This window comes from Corvus kubaryi, unplaced genomic scaffold (genome assembly GCF_017639235.1).
Source record: "Corvus kubaryi isolate FWS band 111438036 unplaced genomic scaffold, C.kubaryi_AGA036_p1.0 133, whole genome shotgun sequence".
Lineage (NCBI taxonomy): Eukaryota > Metazoa > Chordata > Aves > Passeriformes > Corvidae > Corvus > Corvus kubaryi.
The window spans coordinates 17,687,704-17,714,841 of NW_024580667.1; the positions used below are offsets into that span (position 1 = coordinate 17,687,704).

General features: G+C 37.0%; 1 long non-coding RNA gene across 1 annotated transcript; it reads left to right on the forward strand.

Annotated features, from left to right (window-relative positions):
- The first annotated feature begins 18,768 nt into the window (after nt 1–18,768).
- On the forward strand, nt 18,769–22,785 carry LOC121666815. Its single transcript, XR_006016807.1, has 3 exons — nt 18,769–18,779; nt 21,860–21,863; nt 22,714–22,785. It is a non-coding gene; the product is annotated as an uncharacterized LOC121666815 (long non-coding RNA).
- Nucleotides 22,786–27,138: the final 4,353 nt, after the last annotated feature.

The window sequence follows — 27,138 nt, forward strand, 5'->3', positions numbered from 1 at the left end:
AAGCTGGGAGTGGATTTAGAGCTCCATAGGTTGTTTCCAGACTAAAAGTGCACTTACAATTGCACTTACCTATACCATAATTCCTCAATTAGCAAAACACAAGCCTTGTCTGCATAATCCTGGTTATGACTGGAGTATATTTGCTCAGATATCCATGTTTCAAGTTTCACTGTTATCTAGCAAGCCAAATTAAAGCTAGTGAGTTTGCTATGTATTCTGCAGCCCAGACCCCACATCAGTCTGAGTGTAGGATAGATTTGTACCATGGAGTGCTAGAATATGACCTGGGGTGTATTAAAAGAGGAACACATTGCTAATAGAGTCACTCTAATCTCCTTAGTCCTGTCATTAAATCAGTACATGTCATAGCTCAGCTTTTGCTGAACATGTGGAAATAGAAAAAGTCATAGAAGTGAATTCCTCACTCAGCTCTGTTATCACATCTAACATCAAAAGGGTCTCATATTTTAGAGACCTTCATTGTGCCATATTTTACTGACATATTGCTACAACGATTAAACGTTTGGTCTTATAAATTTATCATCTATTTCGATATTATCTTCCCTGGTTTTATGCATTTATGAAAAAAACTTTGGTTATTATATAATTTCTTATGAAAAATTAGGAAAATTAACAACTTAATATTGCATAAATTATGTTTTGGCTACTTTTTGTGCAATCCCAGTGTCATAGGTAATACATGCCCATGATCATATTTAATAATGCTGTTGCTACTCTTCTCACAGATCACAGGACATGATTTAAAGCTCTTTTCAAAATTTATTTCATTTTGTTTTCAGTAACTATTTTCTGAAAGTGAGATTTCATGTGACATTAAATTATGTGATTTAAGCTTCAATTGTCATCTGGGACTGGAAAAACTGAACTTTCTTCTGCCTTTTTTTTTATTTTGAAGTTTTCTGATTAGACAAAAGTTGTTGGGTCATTTTTTAATCATAGACTTGTGCAATATCTCGAGTTGGAAAGGACACATGAAGGTCATTGATAGATTATTGCTTTAAAGAATGTGGAATTCTCATTTATTGTTCCATGTGAAAGTCCATGTGCAGAGTAATTTTAGAAGGAAGATATAGAAATGGAAGAAATTACTGTTTTCTTCTTCCACTTGGAACAATACATCTTGGTAAGGAACAGTGAAGAAGACAGTGTACCTTTAAATATATTCTCTAGAGCTCTGAAGTGTTTATTTTTCATTTTAAACCTTTCTTTTTTCTTTTTTTCCATACTATAAACTTGAACAACATGACACATCATTATTATTGCAATTACCGCCTATTTTTTTTTGTGGTAGTACTGACTACATTCTTTCTGTCTATCTTTAACCTCCTGTAAATTATTCTCACTACTTTATAAGTATCAATACCATTGGATACTGGTCATTGTGTAAAAAAATCAAAGAAAATATTATCATACGATGATTTTAAAACACAATCTTATCTAAAGATCAGATCTGCTTTCCTTTAGACCATTTTGGAAAAAAATATTACTTTAATGTAGTTAGTATTTTCTATTCTATTGAAATAATTTTAGCTAGGTTTTTCAAAAGAAAATTGTCTAGAGTATGTTTTTTGCTGCATGGAAACGTATTTTGAAAATTAATCGACATTCATAAATTTTCCAAACAGACCTGAAATTTTCCTAAGTATTTAATACATCCAGAGAGAGGTAGTCATCCCCCAAACAGACATTGTAAAAATAACAAAACAACCAGACTTGAGATTAAATACTGCTCAGAAAGTTGGAAAACAGTGACCTAGTCACTTGAAAATTCAACAAGCTTGATCTGGAAAGCACCTTGATTTTCTGCAGCGTACAGAATAGATGCAGATGTTTAGGGGGTCCAAACTCTAAATTCATTTTGCCTTTGAATTTGCCTTTAGATTGGTGGGTTATGCTGATCAAGCTGTTGCATTCTTTGGTGTGACTTTAGTCTTTCTGCTCACAGGCTTTTTTTCAGTCTATAAGACACTTGTGGCCAGGGTGTTCAAGTATCAGTACTGCAATCAGGACTTCAGGTAGTGCTATGGTAAAATATGTTATAATACAATACACCCTTAAACAGAAAGATGTGAGGAACTGTGGCTCCAGCCTGGACATTTTGTAGGTGTGGTGGTCCCTGGCCACTCATTTCACGCATCCTCATCCTCACCCTAACCTGTGGGCTGAGTCCTGGCCACACCTTGGTCCACACCACTGCTGAGGTTTTTCCAAAGTAATTTTTTTTTTGCAGGTCTCTGGGCTGGCCCAGGTCACTGTCCCCATCCCAGCCCTGCTCCTGTGCTGCGTGTTGCCTGGCAAGGCTTGCATGGGAAGAATGTGGTCCTGCTGTACCTATGTCCTAGGGCTGTTCTTGTCTCCCAGCTGCTTTCATTGGAGCTGCTGCTTCCTGTGGGGCCTGGACACTCTTGGGTTTTTTACAATCTTGTCTTTATATAGAGTTAAATACCACATTAGTTTTAACAACTTAATATGAAGCAGGTCGGAGAATGGCAACAAGAAAGACAATGGAAAAGAGTTTTAATAAGTGGTGAGACTAAACCAGTAGTTGATTAGTTATGTTACATTTTCCATTATTATTTATATTATGGCTTTAAATATGTTATATATTTGTTTTTGCACTGTCAATACTGAAACTTTAATGGAAATATGTCATTTTTAGTCCAATTCATAATAAAAACAGAACTAAGAAATATTTTTCACTGTCATCTTTCCAGTCACAAAGAAAGCATGATGGAAAAGACAGGGAATTGTCATTTGCAGACCACAGGCTGTTGAAGAGTTATTGATCTTATTTGTATGATTCTGTATTTGTTGCTGGCTTTTCCTTTTTTTATTGAATATTTTTATTGTTATGATTCTTATTATGAGGACAGAAAAAATAAAAGGTACATGAAAAAGCTGAAAGTACTAGAGATGGTTTCTCAGTTCCTAGTGTTGACAGTATCATATCATCCAAAACCATGAGACTGAAAGAAGTGCCACAGCAACGGAGTTCTTTTTTCTGTCATCACAGGATGAAGAATTTAAGCTGTAAGGGTCCTTAGAGCCTCTGGTCTGTGTGCTGCTGCTGCCCTCCGTACTGCTAACTACAGGCCACAAACACAAACTAAAAAATTCACTGTGATGTGCCAGATAAAGAGGAAAGACAAGAACAAAGATGTTCCAACAATAACAGGGGATTTATGTGAAAATTCTGGATGATGTGAAGGTGTGGACTATACGTCAGGGTAAAAAGGAGAAAAAAATCCAGGCTCCAAAGGTAACACCTCAGAAGAGCAAGGATATCTCTAACTGCAGACAGCTTCCAGTCTTTTAGAGGAGAGTTAAGTAAATATATTAAATATTTCTAAGATAGATATTAAAATTAAAAAATACTCCCGAATGAGGCAGATTATTTATTAAAGTTATGAAGTATGTGATTAATATATGAAAAACAATAGTACAAACTGATATCATAATGAAAAAACCAATCATACGTTCTTTCCAGTGCTTCTGGATACATGAATGACATGTTGCTTTGGCTTCCTCCTCAGGACCACCATTATATATGCTTACAAACTCTTTTATCTATGACTGTAACTATCATCTGTAAAAGAGTAAGAAAACTAAATAAAATATCTAGACCGCAAAAAAATGTGAAGAAAAATCAAGTTTTGTTTTATGCATAGTTTTGCAGCTAAAAATAACTAAAGCATTTGAAATTAGTCATAATAAAACCTTTGAAGAATGTGAGGGTTTTCTCTGTAACACAAAATGGTAAGTTGCTGTATATCTAACTATAGAGTGGCAGGTTTATTAATGCTATGTTAAGTTAATATTTTAAAAATTTAGTACGTTGGAGTGTGAGAGAAAAAAGAAAAAACTCCTTATCTTCACTTTCCAGGAGGGAAAATTATGCAGAGAAAGACCAACTGCCTTCTTTAAAGGCATGGAGGGAATTAAAACAGAGACCTAGAATATGTTTGAACAGAAGGTATTCTTCTTTCCTTCAATTCTACTATAGGAAATACACACAGCCTTTATTGATCCATTAACTATTTTTCCTTGTACAGAAGGCATTAAGAGCATTGAATTTGTATGTTCTTTTCAACAGGAAATGGAAGGAAAGCAGTCTTCCAAACCATATTGACGATAACTATAATTGCAGTTAAGGATTCAAGTGGCCAGAGTAATTTTTGCCTATGGCATGGTCAAGAGTGGGACTTTGTTGGCTTTTCAGGTGACAATAGCTGAAGTCAAGGATTCTAAATCATGGAAAAAATAATTTTTCATGTTGTTATTGGTGGCTCACTTTGCTTCCTGGTTTGCCATAAGCCCTACTCTCCAGAATGTTTATGCAAGAGAAACATCACTGCACTTCAGCCCAGATTTGCAATGAACCAACAGTATCCTGACATAGTGAAACCTTAGCTGTGGCACCAGCAGCCACGTACTGTGTGAACAAGCTGATAAGCACCTCTCAGCCAGGAGACGTGCTGTGCTCTCAGTACAGGATGACTTACTGTGGGTTTCAACACCAGTCCAATAGACACCTCACAAATCTTCCTCTTACATCAGTGGAATACATTTACATTCAAATTTAGTGGCAAATCAAGGGTCCTTCTGCCTGTGTTATGAGCCAAGCAGTGTATGGAGTTTGCACTGGGTTCCCACTAATAAATCTGAATTCCAGTTGGATTAATTATCTCATTGTCAGTACAATTCTACAGTGCTACATGGCTCTTTTTCATCTCAAGGAGTGGGCAAAGTGAGAAGCATGAATGCATTCCTGTGTGCTGGCGACATATCGTTAGGATGCGTCCTTACATTCATGGACTCTTCTAAGTAAATCACCCATAGGGGGTTGTAATTTTCTCAATAAAAAGTGTGTAACTTGTAAAATCATACACTGTCTTTTTAAATTGAAATTTTAAAATTATTTTCAAGCCTGGTCTTTTTCAGACTGTTTGTATTTAATAAAACAACTGGTTTTCCAAGACCACCTAGGAAGAGCATGTAAAGCAAATTACCACTTAATTGAAACCAAACCTACCACTCAACAAATAGTGTAAAGTTAAGAACCCTCAATAAAGCTCGAAACTATATATATTAAATTATTTTTCACTAAACTCACTAGCTAGGAATTAACCTCCCAACAGTACATTCTTGATATAATCTGGCAGGTTTTCTTTCCACTTTCCATTTTTATAATTTGATCTGAGGTTCTGGACAACTTCAAGGCTCTAAGAATAGGTTTGCCTACTCTAGTAGCCTTATTTGCTATAAGCAAATTTCTTATGGTGGTAACTTTGGACATCATAGTCTCGTACAAGTACAGAAGAGGAAAACCAAAGGCTTCTCCTTGAAAAGCTAGTTTGTCAAAATGTTACATTCCAAATAGTTCATATTTTTATCATGCCAGAGATTTATTCCATGAACAAGACAAATTACAGTTATATCTTGACATGGTGTCACAAGTTGCAGGCCTGATTTGCATTTTGATTCACCCCAACAGATAGCACGAGTCTTTGCTGTTGCGCATAAAGAAAAAAATATAGGTCAAAGTATAAGTTGTCTTTTGGAATTAAATCTTAAACACATCTCTTAGCTTTTCTGACATCAACATTTTATCTTTATCAGGATGAAATGTCCTACTTCTGCATGCAGCCACACACAGTAATGTGACAGACAATTTGCAGCAATTCTCAAAAGAAATGTTATTATCAATTGGAAAGATACAATCAGGACCTAATTTTCAGGGTAAACAAGAAAGCAAAAACATATTAAAAAATCCTGAAAGGAACCAATTAGATAATAACTTAGATTATAATTAGATCATGTTTGAGCCTGGAGTAGAAACCTCTACTGCATAGAGAGAAAAAGAAGGACACAAGTATATCTTTTTTATCTTTGTATATCAAGGGTTGGTTTCCTCTTATTGTTTCCTGTTTATATTTACTTTCAATTTATATTGGGGTTGATTGTTCTTGTCACATCTGGAAAATTTTTAAGTCATAACTTCTTTTTAACTTTTTTTTTTTTCTTGTCTGTAAGTCATATATTTGGGAGGCAAGGATGGCACAGGTTTCTGCTTTAGTAGATTGGCTCTGACCAGCCCTGCTGATATTCACTATAAGGCCATCTCCACATACTTACTGTGAACCAGTGCATAAACTGGAAATTATGTATGCTCTGATAGTATATTTTGTAGTTCTCTACATACTTGTGTCCACCTGTGAAAAGTCATAGAAGCAGAGGAACTGCTATAAAATATCTCAATGGGATCATAGAGATGTTGCTGGTTCCTTTTAAGGCAAATAGAAATAGGTGTAAGATGTGCTTCAGAGATAATTATTCTATTCCATGAAGGGATTTAAGCCACTATGGGCTTATTCTTCATGGTTGATTTCTGCTTCGAGTTCCTCAGGTGGAGGTTCAAATGCAAGCTATGTGGAATCATTCTGGAATTAGCAAGGCACTGACTCCATACGTGAAGATATAATCCAGAACCTGACCTGTTGTATTTTTTGTGTTGTGGCAGGCAGGTAGAGAATTGTGTCAGATAGTTGCCTAATGTGTCTTGCCTCCAGACTTAGATCTTCATGAAAGGACTTCTCTGTGGCTAGACTTACGCATCTCAAAAGGCTGCAGATATAATATAATGGAACACATGCATGCTACTGAGTAGTATTTGTTCCTATTTGTGTTGAATGTGCATGAGACAGTTCATTTTCATTTTTCTCACAAACAACAATGGAAAAAAATAATCAGATGTCTAGAATGGCTTGCAGTCAAGGAAGAATAATCTAAAAGGACATTTACAAAAGTTGCCTTCCCATTATCAGTTTAGCAAACAATGTAAAATTGTAAGATTCAAAGGAAGGATCATGGTTACACTATTTTGTATTTCCAGTCAGTAGCACTACAAAAGACCTTCATTCTTCATTTCAATGTGCTGCTTCGTTCAAACAAGAATTTATGTTGCCTCTTGCTGGACCAGGGTTTATACATTTGTTACAGCATCCAGTCCTTATCTCCCACGGCAAAGTAGCAAGCACAAGAACTATAGGTATATCTGTGCCGGAGGGTCTGAGTATCCAGCCTCTAGTCCACCTTCAAAATCCTGTTAAAGCTATTTGAAATGCTAGGAATTACTTTTTTATTGGTATTGGCGAAATCACATAGCCAAGGTAAATGCACCCTGAAATTGTCATAAATTAAATCTGTCTTTTTGCAGGGCCTGTCGGACACAGTCTCTTAATTTTCCTTAAGATTATATTAATCCAGAAATTGTTGTAGCAGCAGAAAATTGATCTACTTAGAGATAAAAGTCTTTCTAAGAAGTTGCTCTCAGTGCAAGTTACTGGCATACAAAGTGTTCCTTTGTACTTGATCTGAAAATGTTAGAGGTGATGTGCAATATAGAAAGATTACAGCATTCCTTTGCAGAAATGTTCAGCGTTTAACCACATGAGTTGTGTTACTAATACTAATGCACTGCCAGCACTACTACTTTAGATGTCTCTATATTTGAATCCTGTTCAAAACAGGGAATGACAGAGAAGAAATTCTTTTGAGTTTATCACAAATTCTCATCTATAAAAGTCAAACAGTAGAATTCTTCCTATAAGGACATCAAGCCTCAATACCCTTGCAGTTTTGAAAATTTAATTGCATTGCTGAAGGCTGGGTAGCTCTCTCAATACTTCTTTTGAACTCAGAGAATATCCTGGAAAGCCTAAAGTAGTTGTTATTACTTGAGACATCTCTTGCTATATCAACAGACAAGGAGAATCCCAGAAAATGTTTTAATTACAGCACTAAACCAATTGCCATTCAGCTATTTACTACTGTAGGCTATCACAAGGACTTTGGTATTTACTAAGGATTTTAAATTTGTTTAGATTTATGAAATTTTCTTTTTGGTCTGAATAAGAGAGAGAGAGAGAAAGAAAAAACAGCATAATCTTTCACCTGGGGTATTGCCACCGACTTTGCAATATTTAGCAAGTATATTGTCTGCACACTTGGTCTTTGCAACTGTGTTTGCTCTCTTTTATCAACCTTACATATTCCTCCCTGTCTTTACTGAAGCAGTGACAGGCTCCATGAGTAGAACAGTCCAATAACCCACCAACAACTGTTTCACATTGACTAGACTTTGAAAGTGATGGGTCCAACTCTTTCTTATACTCACATCCTTCTGTAAACAATACATCGACTGAATTTAATACCTGTCAAATAAAAAAGTACTGTTAAAAGTAATCAAGATCCTCAAATAATTTCCTTTTTGGCATCAGTGATCAGAATTATTTATTACAAGTTTGAGCGTTACCCACTAAACCATTTTATCACAATCTTTTTGGCACCTATGACAGAAGTAGTGAGGCATTAAATGTGAAGCTTTCTTGCTGCAGTGCCTGGAGGTAACTAATCAATGTGGCAAAGATCTTCTGGGGGCATAAGGTATATATCTCACCTTCTAGTGATTAGTTTGTCAAAGCCACAAATTCTATGAATATACTTATTTAGTCTGTCAAAAGGATATAGTACAGCTTGAAAAGTCATCATCAAACCTGATGTAGCAGAAAATTTCAAACTATTGATTGTATTCAGACATTCACTTTAATCTGAACATGTACTTTGGTTCATCAATAGGTCAAGTACCTTATGAGAACAACCCAATAATATTTGAATCTTGAGTCAGCAAGTTAATACACCCTGAGTACTTCAAATTATTTTTCTCCTGAGATCACTTTTAAAGAGAAAGGGAGTTTTGTGTAAGCACTGAATAGCAGACTGAAATTGTGTTAAGCTACAGCACCTCTCCTCTGGAGTGATGTGGGAGAGCTTAAAACAAAAACAAGAGAAAACAAATTGAAATGAGATTTATCTAAACCCACTGTCACTTCTGTCAAGAGAAGCTTAACTGGAAAAAAATAAATTAGTCTTGGATCCCTGAAACAGGAGCTATCTAAATAATACAGTATTTTGTTCTGAAAGGACAAAATATTTGCTGTGGCCAATTTTGTTTCTAAATACTGGAATAATGTAGCTGCTGTGTTCACTTTAGAAAAGATATAATTCATCATGCATGTCATGACCATACTATTAGATTTGCTGTACTCCTTTTTGATGATATTATTGATAGGATTTTTAGCTGTTTGGTTAGATAAAATATTTTAGAGTACGCAATTTATTTTTACTTCTGCATTATGCATTTGTATATTTTTTGTATATGATATGCGTTTGTATGCTTTCACATGTTTGAGCTTCCTGGACTAGTGGAAAGTGACCTTGCCCATGGTGGGGGAGTTGGAACTAGATGACCTTTAAGGTCCCTTCCAACCCAAACCTTTCTATTTTTTTATTAATATTGATAACAGACTCCTGAAAATTTTATGTCATATATTTCCTTATAACCAACCAAAAAAGACCACATTTCCTTTATTTCCCCACAAACAGTAAAATACTTTGTATGTATTCCATCTTCACAAAAGAATAAGAACTTGGTGGGCTTCCCCTTCCCTGCAAATTCAAGCACTGAGGATGTAAGGCAGTTTAGGCAACTGAAGGAAGAATTCATCTCAGACACCTTTAGATATCTAAAAATATTCTGTCTCTAATACACACATCCATTATTGGTTTGCCCACCTAGAGGCCATACAAGGAGAGAATCATCTTCTGAGGATGGTTCTCCTCACCTGTTTTAAGATGGGCTGACTCCAGTTGACTCCATCTATGGAAATGCCTGGGTGTATCCCTATTAACTATTGTGGGATCCTACTTATAACGTTACAAATTCCATGTGAATAATTTGCCCCTATAGTAGCTGAATTTTTCCTGAAAAAGATGAACCATCCCTATGGAAGGCACTCCCTCAAATTGAATTCCAATCCAATTAATCAACAGCCTTGACTCTCTTTAAACAGTTGTCAGATTGCAAAGGTTTAAATTTTCCAGTCCTGACACGGGAAAAAAAATCAAGGAATCCATTCACCATGCGATCAACTTGTGAAAGTATAAATCCTACACCCACAGAAAAAATAATGTCTGTGAGTACTGCAAGATACTTAGCAAGATCTTACTGCGTTAGGGTCAAAACCATGTAACATAAAATATACTTAGGCTGCTATGGCTTGATTATCCATCATGGTTTAATTTATGAAGTCTCCAACTACACGTTTAATTATTCCACATACAGCCTTTACTCTTCAAGTCTCAAAATGAAACTGTGCATATAAAACCAAGTATTTTCTCAATTAAAGTGTATCATTTATATATGCATATGGAGCCATATATATTTATATACATATACACTTTCACAGATATATACACACATATTTACAGTGTGGTGTATTTACAGGTGCATACTTTATATATATTTTCCTACATAAATCTCTGTACTTTGAACATATCCATGCAACTAAACACTTTGTGCAGATCCTTCTTTACCAAGAGTAAAAGAATATATTGACAATTTTTTTCTTATTCTGTCTAAATTTTAAATAAGTGGCTGCCTGTTCCTTGCAGTTTTCTGTAAATATCTGCTTGAATTGCCCTTGCTTTTGTGTAACAACAGTGTGAAGAAATTGTTAAAGAGGAAAGCAATATATAAAGTGATGCTTTTTTCTTTGTTGACTCATTTCACTGAAAAGAACTGAGTGGGAGGACCATCCTGTAACTACCAAATCTTGTTCATGCCCATAACTTTTTATTTGCAGCTACTCAGGAATAAGCTGCCAAACAAGCACCAGACAGGTTGGGCTGTATAAAAGTGGAGGGAAAGTGGGAGGCTGTCATGGGTTGCAGTGTATTCTATTACCATCCCCATCAGCCGTTGAAATCAGGTGGGGCAGTGTTTCCTTGCCTCCTCCCCCCAGACTATCTTTCTCCTAATGGCCCATCATTGTCCTGCCACCTGACTCAGAGATAACTCCCTCCGGACTATCTTCTGTTAACGAGTCTAATCAACACTTGGCCTCATGACTCATCACCCCATTGTGAGATGCTCCACCCAGAGGGAGGAACCAAGCATCCCATCATGGATATAATCTGGGACTCTGAACACCAGAGACAATGCCTTTCCACTGGATTTCCAGAGGACAGGAGCTACACAGCCACCACTGGACCTTCTGAGGAAGAGCAGACCCTTTTTTTCTACAGGATCACTGCTTCAGAGGACTGCAGCCACCATTCTACCAGACTGCTACCACCACCCTGCCTAACAGGGACTCAGGTTGTATCTTGACTCTGTCAGTTTGAACCAGTGTTCTCTTTTAGTTTCTTTTCTTTCCTTTTCTTTAACTTCCCCATTAAATTGTTATTCTGACTTGGTGCCTCCCACTGGTTTGTTTTCAGACTAATACAGAGGCCAATGATTGATCCCATCTATTTTGGTACAGAGAAGAGGAGCCATTTGCTATATACCTTGCCTTTGTGATGCAGCTTCCAGAAAAGCAGGTTGTGGCAAAACATTGGGGCAGCTGCTGGAGGCATTTTGACACAGCCAGACTGTGATTTAGCTGTCTTTTGCACAGTTGTTTCTGTGAACGTGGGATAAGCCACCTCCAGCCCAAGCATGCACAACTTTGAATGCCAAAGTAAAGGATAATGCTGTTCCCTACATGCATCCGAAGATCCTGCAGTCTGGTGACTCCCTCACAAAGGAGACTGGCAGTTATAATTTTGTGCCCTAGATGGATTGAAACAGACCTGTTTATTTATTTACTTTGGGCAGCAAATCCTTATAAAGCAGATGTAGGCTAACCACTAAAATAAACCACAGGCAGAGGTAGCTGTTTAGAGTAACATCTGCACTAGCATATGTCAGAAGGGCTTAAAAAGAGAATTTATTTCAGCATTTCACTTAGACTAATGATGCCGGAAAACGGACATTGTTAAAAAGAGAGAATATGGATTTTGGAGACCATCAGTTTGAGAAACCATCAGACTGAGAATCTAAACATATTTAGGTCAAGGTTGGATTATAAATTCAGAAACTTCTTAATAGGGTATTTCCCTATTGATTCCTTGCCTTCTGACTCCTACTGAGTCTGCATCTGTTCCTTCTCTAAGTAGACAGAATGTGGAATAGATGCAAATATGATGCAGTTTGTTGATTAAATTCTTGGCTGTGTTTATCTGTTGGAAGCCTTACCATCAGGCAGTCAATTTAATCAAACAATAATCTTCATTCACTGGTGATCTCTTATAAAAAATGTGTCCGTGGTGCCTGCTGTGTCCTGTATTTATTGAAGATATATCTCTTCATGGGTTTTAACACAATTGCGTAAAATTGATAATCGAGAGGATTATTTGAAATAACATGCAGTACGAGATATATAACGAGCATAACTTTTTTGTCCTATCCCAAGACAATACTGCTCTTCTTCAGGAACAGTTGACACCCCTCTGGCACAGGCCAGATTATTATTCATTACATTTATGACATTCCCCATGGCTGTGCAAAAGCATGAAAAAATCAGGTCCTTTGCCAGTTTAGTTTTTTATTCTGAGCATTGGGGTTTGATAGTCAAACCAAACTAAATTTCCTGGTTTAGAGTCTTTGCTACACATGTGATAAATGTGGGGGAGAGAAGGAGACATTTCTACTGTTCTCTTTCCACTAACAACTTCTCTAATCTTAGATAACATAGTATTTCAACCCTCATAAATAACATAGGCAAACTGATGTTAAAAACAGTGAAAAGTTAGGTCTGTTATTCACATTAGAGGTAAACAAACTGGTTTTCCCTTAAGAACTAAGGATGAGAAGGAGTGTGAATTCTGAAACAGGTTTTATTGTTAATTTGAGGGCTCAAATCCTCTGTAATATCCTTCACCTTCCCCCCAGAAGCCTTTACCCAGAGTGAAAGACTGGCTGATTTGCACCTTCCTGAGACAGAAGAGGCCAAATCCAAATTTTCAACTAACTGTCTTTGCCCCATCAGGAAGGACATACAGTTGCTAAACCTTTCTTGAAAACCCCTTTTAAATGAGGCTCCACAGTGTGCCCCAGGCAATCTATTCTAATATTTCACTGGTGTTCTTCAAGTGGTTTTGAAGCCCATTGTTCACTATCTTATCCACACTGATATAGACAAAACCTGTCCAGTTGTTCAGCACATCTTGTACCTGAACACTGCTGTCACAAAACACATTGGTCTTTTCATCTTTAATTTAAACACTCCCATTTTGTTCAATCTTTCCTGTAATAATTTTTTATAAACCTTTCTGGAGTCTCTCCAGTAATTTCAGAAGGTTGTTGAAGGGCTGCCAAAAAACCAGAGAAATACTCAGCTGAGGTCTTGTCAGTGCAGAGCAGAGCAGAAAGATTGTTTGTCTGCATAATATCTGCACTTTTCACAGGAGGGTGACATTGATGACTCATGTTCTTGTGATCCACTGTAACCTGTAGGTCTTTTTCTAAAGGACTGACATCAGTGTAGTTCAATTTTTAGACCTGATTTTTCTCCCCAGTGTAATATGCTTGACTACAGAGCAATATATTCTCTGTAGGGAATGACATCTTTTTCACACTGATTTCCAAAATGATGTTAAACTCTGTGTACATATTCCTGGCAGTCCTCCCAACCTTGGTATGATCTCCAGATTTAATAATAACATTCTTTATCAGCCAGATATTAATATATTTATTAAGTAGAGTTGGACCAGGACAAATCCTGAAGAAACCAGGTTTGTATGCCCTTCAATATGCCAGTGAAAACATGTCCTCTGAACATGCTTTTTCCTCTTTCACAAGGTTTCTTGTACTGTGGTAGAATAAATCTGATGGGTTCAGCCCTTCCTTTTCTTCCATTCAGTCCCCCAGATAGTTTCTACTAGGAATCTAGGTGTCACTAGGCTATTGACTAAACTGTCTCAAGTAATGGAGAATTTTAATAACATTTAGTATACAACTTCCAAGTAATTTAAAACCAGGGCTTTGTTATCTATGTTACAATATTTAATTGAAAACACCACAGAAAAAATCTCTTTAAAAGTTGCTTTACACAAGGGGAAATAAATGTAATTTCCCTTTTTCTCAAGAACAACAACAAAAATAAATTCACATTCATATAATCATAGAAAGGTTTAGCTTGGAAGGACCCTTAAAGGTATCTAGTTTCCATGCAAGCTTAAAAAATAGTAATTTTGAAAACCATTACTTAGTTTAAAATTTTCATTAACCAGAATTGTTGTAGGGCTGTGGAAGTGCAGAATAAATAAAAAATTACTTAAATAAACTTAAAAACTGCAGTTCTATTTTCATAGTGAGGATTTAAATGTGTTTTATCAGTGCGTATAATAATAGAATCATAAAATAATTCAGGTTTCTTTGAATGTTATTGGGGTCAACATGATACTCAAGAGATAACAAGCAGATCAAATCGCTTAGGGCACTGTCAGGACAAGTTTTGAATGTTTCTAAGGACAGAGATCCCACAACCTGTATGGAAATCTCTCCCAGGGTCTGACAACCCTCACTATAAGCACTTTTTATTGTATTGAATCACAGTTCACCGTATTGCAGCTTGTGTTCATTGACTCCTGTACTTCTGATTGTGCACCTCCAGATGCTTATCTCTCTCTGTCTTTCCTGTAGCAATCCACTGGGTTATTGAAGACAGCAACTGGATTCCCCCTGTGCCTCCTTGAGACTTCTTGCAGCTTCTCCTTCTGCATCATGCAACTTCTCCCCTTACATCATTTCAGCCTTCTGTTTCAAAGGACTGACGGCTTTGTTCTTGGTCCCAGGGAAGCAAAAGGGAGTTAGCAAAGCTGTCTTTCTGTGGAATCACGGCCACAAACCAGGGAATTTTTCTGAGGAGACACTTGAATAAACCATTAATAAATATTCCAAGTCAGTTTTTCTAGTTTTCTTGCAACTGACAGCTTATATAGGCAACTGTGTGTGGCTTTGCAACTCATTAACAAGTGTCTCAAAGCCTAGCCCCATGTGTCTGTTTTGTAGACTTGGGAAAAGCAAAGTCTCCAGTGTGCTGAGGGCTAAATCTCTTCCTATCTCAGCCCAATGTACAGAAGAGATTGCTGGCCTAATAAGGTTGTGAGTTATTTTGGCTTTGTTTTTGTTGGGTTTTTATTGTTTGGTTTGAGTTTTTTTGATTGTTTTTATTGTCTTTTTTTCATTTTAAACTGAACCATATTTCATAGAAGTGACTATTTTAGCAACTTATAGGACCACTGTCACCTGTTTGAAAAGATCTCAAGATTTCATCTGGACAAGATTTTTCAAAGCTGTTGAGGCCTTTAGAAATACATATTTAATTTTGCAAGGTTTTACCCAGCTGCCTATGGTCTTTGAAGAAAAAAAAAATACTAATAGCTACCCAGTATCTGATTATTTAGGAAATGACATGCTTTGGTGCCAGTTTCGTGGGGCAACACTTAAATCTATTAGTACTGATTAACAAGAAGAAGTACATATGTCAGATCTAAACATTAACAAAAAGATAAAATAATTGTTTATACTACTTTTTTTTTTTCTTTTACTATTTAAAAAAATTACACTACTTCTTTGGGGTTTTTTTTGGTGTTGAAAGTATTGATGAGAAAACCAATTTCAGAGCTCTACATCTAAAAGATACGTTATTTTTGTTAAACAAGGATCATTGTATATTAGCTATATGTACAGTTGATGAAAGAAAATGTATTTAGTGGCTGCCATTTGGCATTTCTTCTTGAAAAATAATGAGTTATCTGAAACATTTCCTTTACGAGTTATCTGCTAGTAATTATTACACTGTTGATCTAGGGAGCAAATCTGGCATTTGCAGAGCTGTGATTCACACATCTGATCTTATTTCACTAATTGAAGGACCCTTTTTCCTCTCAGATGACAACTTCTGGCTCTCAGCAAACATTATGCTGCTTTGTCAAAGGCTTTTACACATTTCTACTGAAAGGCCTGTAAGGTTTTTTTATTCCCAATATTCTCAGTCTGGTAATATATATATAAAGTACATGAAACATTTTTTTTTTTTAACATTTGAGTATATGTTGGAGAATTATAAAGGACATTCCTCTGAGTGTTCAAAAATAATATTGACACAGAATTTCACTCCTGTTCCGTCTGAGGTCTAGGAAGTGTGTCTGGCTGGCTTGGTAAATCTGATTCATTAAATCGTAGAGTCATAGAATCATAGAATGATAGAATCATTGTGTTTGGAAAAGACTCCAAGGTCATTGGGCCCAGAATTCGCCCAACCAATATCACTGTGGTGGTCCAGTGCCTTGCTCCCATCCTGAGGTGTGCTCCATGATCTCAGAAAGCTCCTGATAAGCCCTGACTGAACTAGCTGAGTGGGGAAATATCCCTTGACCGTACGAGTTGAGCTCTGGTCATACCAGGAGCTCTTAGATGGTAGATGTGGAAACAACCAACTACCAGAAACCTCTTCTATGCCCAAACAAGATGGGAAACAAAGGATGAGCAATTATCTTTTGTAGTCTTAGTAAACCATGTACCTGAATCATAGCCCAAGTGGGGCAGTGCCATTGTGAATTGTAGCCTTAGTGGAACAGTACCGTTGTTACTGCACTTTGGGAAAATACTGTTGGGGCCCTCCCCCCTGCCATGTGGTCCTGGGAGAGGGGCCCTGAGGGGAGGCACAGGGTTTCCCTGCCCCTGGTCAGCCTCGTTCCCCATTGGTTGGTTTGTGTTCCCCTGCACGGGCAAGGACCCTCGGGTCCCGTGATTGCCTCAGTTCCTCGGCAGAGCCCCGACCACACGGCTGGAGAAATAAACATCTCTGAAACATCTACCAAGAATCAGTCCATATATATTTCTCTTCCACGGGCCTCATTGTCTGATACGCGTGTTGCAGTATCCGCACTGTAACAAGATACCTCAGCAGTTATGGGCTGGGGTTATGGCCAGGATGGAAACTAACTGGTGACCAAAGTCAATTATCTTGTGACTCTATAGACAGCATTCCAACATGAGGCCCTTTGAACTCTTTTGGACCACAGCAAGCTGCAGTAGCATCTCTCAGAGTTCACAAACCCTCAGGCTTGCAGTACTTGAGGAACCATTCTGGAAGCCAAGACCAAGATGGATACCCCCACACACATATCTCCACACTCCTCAAGGGGCAGCCCGTGTCTGTTGGGAAACGCAGTGGGATATGATGTGAATTTTCCAGTAAACCTCAGGGGAATTTTTAATAGCTACCTTTAAAGACAAAGAAATAGGTGTACACATTGTTTTTCCTGTGGGCATGTGAATTGATTATGATATGAATGTTAGTATCTCAAATCTATAGTTAAGTCAATGTTATGATTGTAGTGAACTCTATTGAATCACTTTCCAAATGTTATTTAGTGATTAACTGCTGCTGAACCCTTTTGAATCCTTATCTTTGCATCCATATCTTTTGCATCCTTCCTCTCTTCTGCATTCTCAGCTTCAGTATAAATATTTCCAAACTGTTTCTCTTTTGATCTTCTTGTGTGCCTCAAGCTGTGTAGTAACACAGTGAACCTTGCCATTGAACTCTGTAAAGGTGCACTTTCCCAAATTCATATCAAACCTTACTTTTGCCAAGACCTTTGACAGTGTTGCTTTAAGTGGCCAAACCACTCATCTACAACAATCATAACAATCAAAGCATAGCTCCAGCTTAGTAGCAGGCCAAGATTAGCAAGCAACAGGAAGCCTTTAGAAAGTTTCCCTATAAAATTAAATTTTATTGTTTAAAAGATATTGTATCATTCTTCATGACTGAATTCAACCACTCTACTACAATATGTACTATTAAAAGTTATATTTTGTGCAAATAGTTGATTAACAACAGTTACAACAACGTGACTTACCACCAATTACGAAAAAAATGTTTTAGGTGTGTCTACATATACATGCAATCAAAATCTTCTGTGCTTCATCAGATTTGTATTTATGGCCTAATCTTGCACTAGATTAAAAGTGCAAGTATATCCCAGTGAAACTGTATATTCCAGGTCAGCCCTGGAATTTGATACAGACCTTGCTATTACACTTAAGGATTATTTTATTCTATTCAAAATAAGAAGTTGCTGGGGTAAAAAAGCTATTCTGAGGAAACAAAGTGATAAGATTTAATAAGCATATGCCATTGTTTAAGGCTTCTGCTTTTTTAATTTCCATTCCTATAAAGGGAATAATGCCATAAATTTTCTTTTAAGTTTAAAATATAAAAGCTTGACAGACTACCACATGTCTTTTTAATAAAATAGAAGGAGCTTATTGCTGTGTAACATCAAGATTTTTGGGGGTTTTAAAAATTTATTGTGATATGCAGTTTCGGGTTTGATAACCTGAACTGATGTTCTTGGAACTTTTTATTTCACTTGAATTCAAAATAACATATTATGTCATTAAAAAAAAAAAATCACAGTAATGCAATCTTGTCCCCTAAGATGAATTTTTATATTTGGTCCATAGATTGTTCTCCCTGGTGCCTTATATAAAACATAATTAAGTTGTATAACATACATTCATGAGTGATTCAATGCATATACGTTATTTATGATGTTTTCTATTTTGTTTGGTATTTACATTGCTAATAGAAATTTTCCATGCTTACAACTAAGGAAAACTGAAAAGTTCACTTGCAGTATTACCATTAGGAATACAAAAAAAAAAAGAATTGAAGAAGTTATAAAACTAAAATGTTTACTTCCCACACAGTTATTCCTAACTCATGGAATAAATGTCCTTGTGAAGGAAACTGAGAAAACAGCATTTCTTTGTATGTTCCAGGGGTCTTAACCTGAAAGTAGACCCAAGGATACTAGAAGTGATTGGATTTTAGACAAGTGATGTTTTGTTTTTCTTGTACTTTCTCTCCCTTTTGAAGCAAGTACTACTTTGGTGGACTTAAAATCTTGAAGTAAGATATCCAGGTAAGAAAGTGAAGAACAAGAAGACTAAATATTAAAATATTTCAAAAATTTTCTCCTTTTTTATGGTTACCGTTGTCTGTAACAAAGCTTTCATTCTTTGTCTAGTTTGTCTGGTTCAAAATGTTGAAAAATTTCTTTCTTAAAACATAAGACCAGAGAAAAAAAAGTGATGCAACTGTAGAATTTAAAAGTCTTTGCACAAGTTTAAGTCAAATTAACAGATGAATTAAGTAAAATACTTGAATTTGGTTCAGTTAACTGTTAACAATACAAAGGAGTCTGAAAGATCAATTTGCAACATACCAAATATTATACTTAAAGAGGTCTCAACATAATAACAACAAAACCCACCCTCTTACTTCCCAAAATAGAGAAACTACCTTTATGTGTTAGTTTTCTGAAAAATTAATATATACTTTTATTTTGTTAGGGGTCCTGAGAATCAACTGAGCTTAGACATTGCACTACAATATTGTTGAAAGTTCTGCTAATGTCCTATTACAACTCTGTGGCTTTCATATTGGCATGCATCTGCTTGTGCTTCTCATGTACTTCAAGGAAGAAAATTTCCATGAAATTTTCACATGATTAAATGTAACAAATCTTTCTATTGTCAAACCACAGCAAAACTCTGTCAAGTACTGCTACATTTTATCAAGTTAGGATGCACTAAGCAAACATCTTCTGGGGTTGGTGATAGACTGAATAGGAAAAATCAAGTAGACAATTAACAGCAAAGACATAGTAAAAGTTGGAGATAAAAAAACACATAAGCTCCTACTATATATATCTTTCAGCTATCCCCAAAAGATGGATGTATGTGTACTAGTTTGAAAACAAACCAGTGGGAGGCACCAAGTCAGAATAACAATTTAATGGAAATTAAAGAAAAGGAAAAAAAAAGTAAAAGAAAACACTGTCAAACTGACAGAGTCAAGGTACAACCTGACACCCTGTTAGGCAGGGTGGTGGTAGCAGTCTGGTAGAATGGTGGCTGCAGTCCTCTGAAGCAGTGATCCTGTAGAAAAAGAGTCTGCTCTTCCTCAGGAAGTCCAATGGTGGCTGTGTAGCTCCTGTCCTCTGGAAATCCAGTGGAAAGGCATTGTCTCTGGTGTTCAGAGTCCCAGCTTATATCCACGATGGGATGCTTGGTTCCTCCCTCTGGGTGGAGCATCTCACAATGGGTGATGAGTCATGAGGCCAAGTGTTGATTAGACTCGTTAACAGAAGATAGTCCGGAGGGAGTTATCTCTGAGTCAGGTGGCAGGACAATGATGGGCCATTAGGAGAAAGATAGTCTGGGGGGAGGAGGCAAGGAAACACTGCCCCACCTGATTTCAACAGCTCCTGAGGATGGTAATAGAATACACTGCAACCCAGGACATTATGCCAGGAGATCAGGAGAGACTAGGAATAAGCATGTTGTTCATGTTTAAAGGAATCCATAAACACTTATTGATACAACTGAAAACCAGTTGCACTGTTTGTTATGAATACTCATCAAAGTTGTTAATAATTTTCTCATTGTGGTAACACATTTTCTTATTGTGATAATGTGGTTAACTGTTAAATGCCCACCCAGCTGCTCTCTTACTCTGTCTCCTCAGCAGGATGGGGGAAGAGAAATGGGATAAAAACAAAAATGAGAAATCTAGTGGGTTGAGGGATACTGCTTGCAACACCATCAAGGTCAAAGCAGATTTGTCTGGGGGAAATAGGTTCAGCTAGTAAGAAACAAATATTAAAACATCAACTTTCCTTCCCCCTAGCCAGACTCCACCTCACTCATTTGCTCCAGACCCAGAGGTGTCCTGCAGTGGGTCTGGTTTAAAACCATCTGGAAACAGCTAGGTCCAGCATGGGGCAATCCCTGGTTTCTTCTCACAGAAGAAGCCTGCAGGTCTGCCCTGCTGCCAACACATCAACACCTACACCAAATACACCCATTGATCTCGACTTTAAACAATAATCTATTTTATACTATTTTGGGTTTTTCCATATTTTCTGTTATATTTAGTACTATGCCAACAGCACAAAAATAATTGTGACAATGACTATAGTTTATTCCTAGAGAGAGAATAATTTTCCGAGTTTGGAAGAAAAATACTTCTAGTCAGGTCAGTGTAGTTATTCATATAATATACAAATATTTGCACATGTCAGAATAAACCTCTTTTCAATAATGTCAGTAATGTAGATTACAACTCCTGAAGATTAAAACCAGAACTATGTTAGTAAAATGCAGATAAATCTGCATTGCTATTATGAAAATAAAAGCTTTGTGAGTATGTATGCATTTACACACAACCGAAATCAATGAGTGAGGTAAAAGGTGTTTTCTTTTAGGTATTTCACAAAGTGGTGGTCCAGAGTTTTAATCGTATTTTGGTTTAAGCTTTGGAAGAAAGCTTAAGGACGAGTTTGTGTTTTTTTCACACCAGTTCACCTGCCATCTCAAGTCACTGTCTACAAGCTTGGGACTAAAATGGTCTATTGAGTAATTCCCTGGTTCTCTGATCTTATTTCAGCTCCCACACTCAATGGATTTCATTTGATTTTAGGGTTGACTGCCAGTGCTCTATCGCTGTAGCTGTTCAAGAGAATACTTCAAGAAAAATGTTGAAAAGCTAATTTCCATCATTTTCCTGCAATCATATTACTGTGCATGATAAAGTCTCAAGCAGTGTATCTGGACTTGCTAGTAACTGTTTTCCTTTGACAGTGAGACAGATAATGAGATCGGACAATAATTAGGAGGTTAGTCTGTCTTCCAAATGTCTTGAAAGTTTTTAATTTTCTATTTGATATCATTTTCTAAAAAGCTGGAAAAAAGACCCTTTTGAAGTATCTCTAATTACAGCATCAGACTCCTTGGAAAGGTTTGATGCTATAGTGGTGGAGCAAATTATCTTTGAGACAGGAATCGCACAGCATTTAAAGTAACACGCAACAGAAAGGTAAAATTAAGATGATAATTTGGGGTTTTAGATTTGGTGGTTTTTTGGTCAGAAGATATTGGCACTGTAGAAGATTCCAAATTTAATTGCTGCACAAACAAAATTTCCTGGTATGACATTCCTGGAAGCACATCAGGTGTTTAACAAAAAATTCAGGGCTTTAGGATTGTGACAATTGACAGTGCCAGAAGTAAGCCATCCAATTCTGGACAAGTAATTCTAGAGTCAACCATGTTCATTGACTCTTGGTTCTGTGATTTAAAAGAGACAACAGATAGAACTTAGTGTCTGTAGCTTTTCGTCCTAAATATTTATCTTAAGGCTGTAGTTGTCCACCTAAATCAAACTTGAATTAGAATTTTCACAGAATCACAGAATATTCTGAGTTGGAAGGGACCCACAAGGATCATCAAGGCCAGCTCTTAGGAGAATGGCCCATAAAAGGATCAAACCCACAACCCTGGCATTATTAGCACCACACTCTAACCAACTGAGCTAATCCCATCTTTCTCTGGCAGTTTTCTGTTCCTGTTGCAGAATTATTGAGGGATCAGGGGCATGGATCATTGATAGAATTATGGGATCAATAAAAGAACTATGCAAGCAATAGGCCTGCAAGCAAAAGGCCTGTGTGCGAGAAAAACTCTCCATGAGAAAATCCCTGTGTGAAAAAAACAGGGCTGGGAACAAAAAGGGAGTTTTGAAGATTTACAGCTGTGTAGATAAGACCTGGAGAAGGGGAGGTGAACTCTGAATTCTTTTAATCATAACATAACTGTAGAAGCTTGCCAATGTAAGTCCAATTATGTAGAAGTAGAAATTCGCTTTGATAAGTTTTAAGCCACTTAAGAGTTAACAAGCTGGTATACTATATAAGTGCCTCTGGATTGCTAATAAACAGAGCTTGCTCTTATCAACCACATTGGTTTTGGACTGCAATTTCTCCCCCCGCCAGAGCCACTGGGCCCTTTTTCAATTCCAACACTTTCTTACTGATTGATCAATTAAATGTAATGACATACCAGCCAAGAAGGTCAGATCTAGGTTTTCTTTGTCTTCTACAGCCAGACAAAAGAATACCTGGGAAATGTTCTAAGTCAGTCCAAAAGCTTTATAAACTGTGGGAGAAAGATTGTTCTTTTGATGAAACCTAAGAACTGCCTTTGAGACAACATTGAAATCATTATGATATTTTCAAAAACCTATCTTAATAAAAAGTTTATATAGGCTTGCAAATGTATATTGGTTTCTACAGATGGAATTCATTTCCTACATTGAGGGTATGATTAGAGCTGTCTGTTATCAAACTTGTTTCTTAATAAGACTATGATGACCAAACATTTTTTAATCTTTTATTTTTATGGAGAAGGTATGAGAGGCTGGAATTTTGGAAAACATCCAAATAGGTACAAGTATAGATAGATTAATACATCCAGATAGATACAAGATCCAGATAGATAAAAGACTTGTCTACTGAAGAGAAAAGACTACCTTTGGATCAGAGAAAATGAAAGATTTTCTCATATTTTTCCTAATGTGTTCATATTTCTTTGTTAAAAACCATTGTAAGAAGTTTTCCTTTTACATATTTGAGGCAAACATGTGATACATGGCAGGATTGTAACTTTTATTTTTAATTTACTACATCTGTCAGATTCACAATTGAAACCTTGTTAGTTCTCCCAAGTCACCCAAGATGGGAAGCAGTTTGCACATAACCAGCCCACTAAATTTTCATGCAGTAAAATCTTTGGATCATTTATTTGTTCTTTTGTTTTCTGAAAAGGTTTAACAAAGTGCAGAGAAGGCAGTGAAAATGAAGCAATCACTGCGCACAAAAGAAAAAATTATGTTTTCATATTTCAGAAGATATTTTGAATTATATCTGGGGAAAATGTTTTAGTTTACACTGTCAGAGACTGAAGACTAAGCAAAATACACTTGTCCTTCTCTAGTGGTCTGCCTTTATTCTCACCCTTACGGTCCTTTTCTAGGAAAGACCACTCATCATTCTCCTTCACTGTTCAGACAAATCCTGCTCTTCTGATGATGCAGAAATATCGGGAGTTTTCTATGTCCTGGAGCAGAGTCAAATGCAAAGAGGGCACAACTGTGATGAGTCATGGTGAAAAGAACAACAGAAGTAAGAACTGAGAATAACTGAATCTTGACAAGTGTGCCGGATTGGCCAAATTTAGAAGTACATCCTCTGAGAGAAGGCAGGTTACAAACCACCAGGTTCAGGAAAAAAGAAACTTTTTCCTTGAAGTAAAGTGAAAAAGATAAAAACTATTTATTTAACAGACACATGGGAAAAGGATAATAATGTTAAATAATAAAATATCTTGCTGTGGAGAAAAAGCTGGGAAAATGTTAGAGTCCTCCCTTTGGTCTCCCTCCTCCTCGGAGCTGGGACTTGGCCCAGGGCCAGGCCCTCTGTGCTCTGTGGAAAGTCCTCCTGATGTGTTCTGATACTGAAGAAGTCCAGCAGAAAAAAGGAAAAAAATCCGAAATTCCAGAAAAAACCAGAAGTTCAACTCTCTGTCTCTCTCCACAGAAAAAGAAGCAGCTGAAAAAAAACTGGCTGAAAACTGGCTGGAAAGACAAACTGCTTCCCACTGCTCCCGCTGCTGCTGTTAGAAGACAGAGGAGTCTGTATCTCTGTGTCCTTGAAACATGAAAACAAAACTGCAAAACTGCTTTGAAGAAGTTTTGCTCAGTTTTTCCTCCCCCCTCTCAGGCTCAGTTTAAAGGCATAGGAAGGCACAAAATTAATTTCTGGGCATGGGGCAGCGATATGGGATACAAATCATAAAGTCACCCCAAGACACATGGATCTTGGATCAGCAGCTGACATGAAAACCGGAGTTGAAACTGCTGAAAAGGTCTATCACAGTGTTCTGGACTGATCTGATTGGCAGCCTTTGTCAACAGCCAGCTACAGAACCTCAGCAGTATAGACTAGGGCAGAATATTTTGGGGAATATCCTTAACTGGATGTCCCACACCATGTGAGTGTAAAAAAATGAAAATTTCTGCAGTTCAACTTGAGTTTTTATCTCTTGTCCTGTCAATATGAGAACATTTACCATGTGTATACATCTCTTTACTAACCACTCTGAATTAAAAATGCCATTGCCCATTTGAAATCTGGAGACCAAATTCATGCAGTTCCCTTAAGTATGTTGCCCTGTCTCTGGAATTGTTCAAGGCCAGGTTGGATGGAGCCTTGAGCAACCTGGTTTTAGTGGAAGGTAATGTGCAGTGTGCCCTAAGAGTAAAGGTGGCGAACAGCTCCTGAGCTACATGAACAGAGGCATGGTCTGTAAATTGACGGACAAGACTGTGAACCCTAAAAATATGTGGTATTTTTCAGACCATATTTCAAGGCTGCATCAAATTTTGGCCCCCAGCACAGCAGAGAAGTAGGCAAATGGTGGGGAGCTCAGTGGAGGGCCTCAAGATGGTGAGGGCTGGAGCACTTGCCCCATGGGGAGGTACTGTCAGAGCAGGGCTGGGTTAGGCTGGAGAATGGATGCCTTCCAACGCACCACACAGACTCACAGCACGTATGAGAGGTCACCAAGGAGATTGAGGTGGCTGTGGCACAGTGGGGCAGGGGAGAACAATGAAAGACACTGAGTGAAGGAAAGGTTCAGGCTAAGTATTGAAAGATTCTGTTTCCACATAGGAACAAAGACACAGTACAGCAGATTTTCCTGAGAGGCTGTGTAATCTCTGTCCTTGGTAGAATTCAAGGCCTGGCTACATCAAGATGTGAGGATACAAGAGCTGGCCCTGTTTTGGGCAGGGGATTGGATTGGAGACCTCCTGAAGTCCCTCATAGCCTGAATTATCCTGTGATATAATTCTATGTACAGCAATATATACAAGAAAGGGGGCTATAGTTTACTCAGCTTGCGGGTTTATATACCTCATATTGGATTTACACCTTTGTCAAATTTCATAATATAGGGCAAGTCGTTTTCCTTCAATGAAAAGAAGATCAGAAATAAATATTTGGCTACCAGAGGGCATAATCTTTTTTGCATTACTATTGCTATTCGCTATACTTACTTGCCATTCAAACTTTTGTAATGAAAACCATTTCTTGAAATCTTTTCTGGCAGCATTTATTATATTCACTAAGCTTCAGAAAATAAAACTCCCTTAGCATCAACAGTAAGAAAATCTAAACCACAGTGACTTTCAGGTTGATTTGTAGATATTACAGCTATTTTGAAGACAACAGATTTGTTTGCATTATGTCATTTCCCAGCACAGTGTGTTCTTTCATTACAAGTATATTCATTGGGCTTTGCTGAAAATATACCCAACCTAAGTCAAAATTAGATCCAAATGAGATCTCTTGAGTGTAGTGAGAATTGGAATAAAGGCCCCCAGCTATAAGGAAAATGTATAACAATATCCTGACAATAATATTCACCTTAGAAAGTGCTAAGAATTTAGGTTTATTATGCCTCACTGTGGTACAGTGGAGGACAGAGAATATATCAGAAATGAAGTCAAAACTGGAACAGAGACTAAAAAGCTACTGCAAAGAGAAAGCATATGTTCTAACAAACCATTCACTGTGCAATATTAACTGTTAGGTAAGAATGCTAAAATGACAAAGTCTTTGGAGTGTATTTCCAAGAAATTCTAGAATTAAGGGGTACAGGTAAACCAAAATTCTGCTCCACAGATCAATGTTAATTTTTTTTCAGTCAGACAGATTTGTACTTTTATGGGTTGTTGCCCTAAAATTTCTGTCTTTCACTACACAGTCTAAATAAATATATTGCATAACTGAAAATCAAATGCAGAAAGTCCTGAACAATTCCCCAGGTCAAAGTTATAGTAAATTATTATGAATATCTACACTACAGTCATTAATTAAGATTGGCACCAAGAAGCTAATGCACTGCCAAATGCACAGACCATAAAGAACTGAAGTATTTAAAAATGCATGGGTCTTGCATTCATTACAGTTAATTAGATGTATAAATTAATACAGGACCATTGGACTGGTAATAGGATTTCTTGGAAATTAAAAAACACACTAATACAGGACCATTGGACTGGTAATAGGATTTCTTGGAAATTAAAAAACTAATAGTTCTACTCAGCAACCCTTACATTAAATAATTCTATAAAAACACCAAACAACAAATCACAAATTAAAAACCCTTTCCAAAATTGGGATATACTAATGCATTTTGTCAGCAACAACTCAGAAAGGATGATTTCTATTGAAAAAAGAGTGCAATAAAAG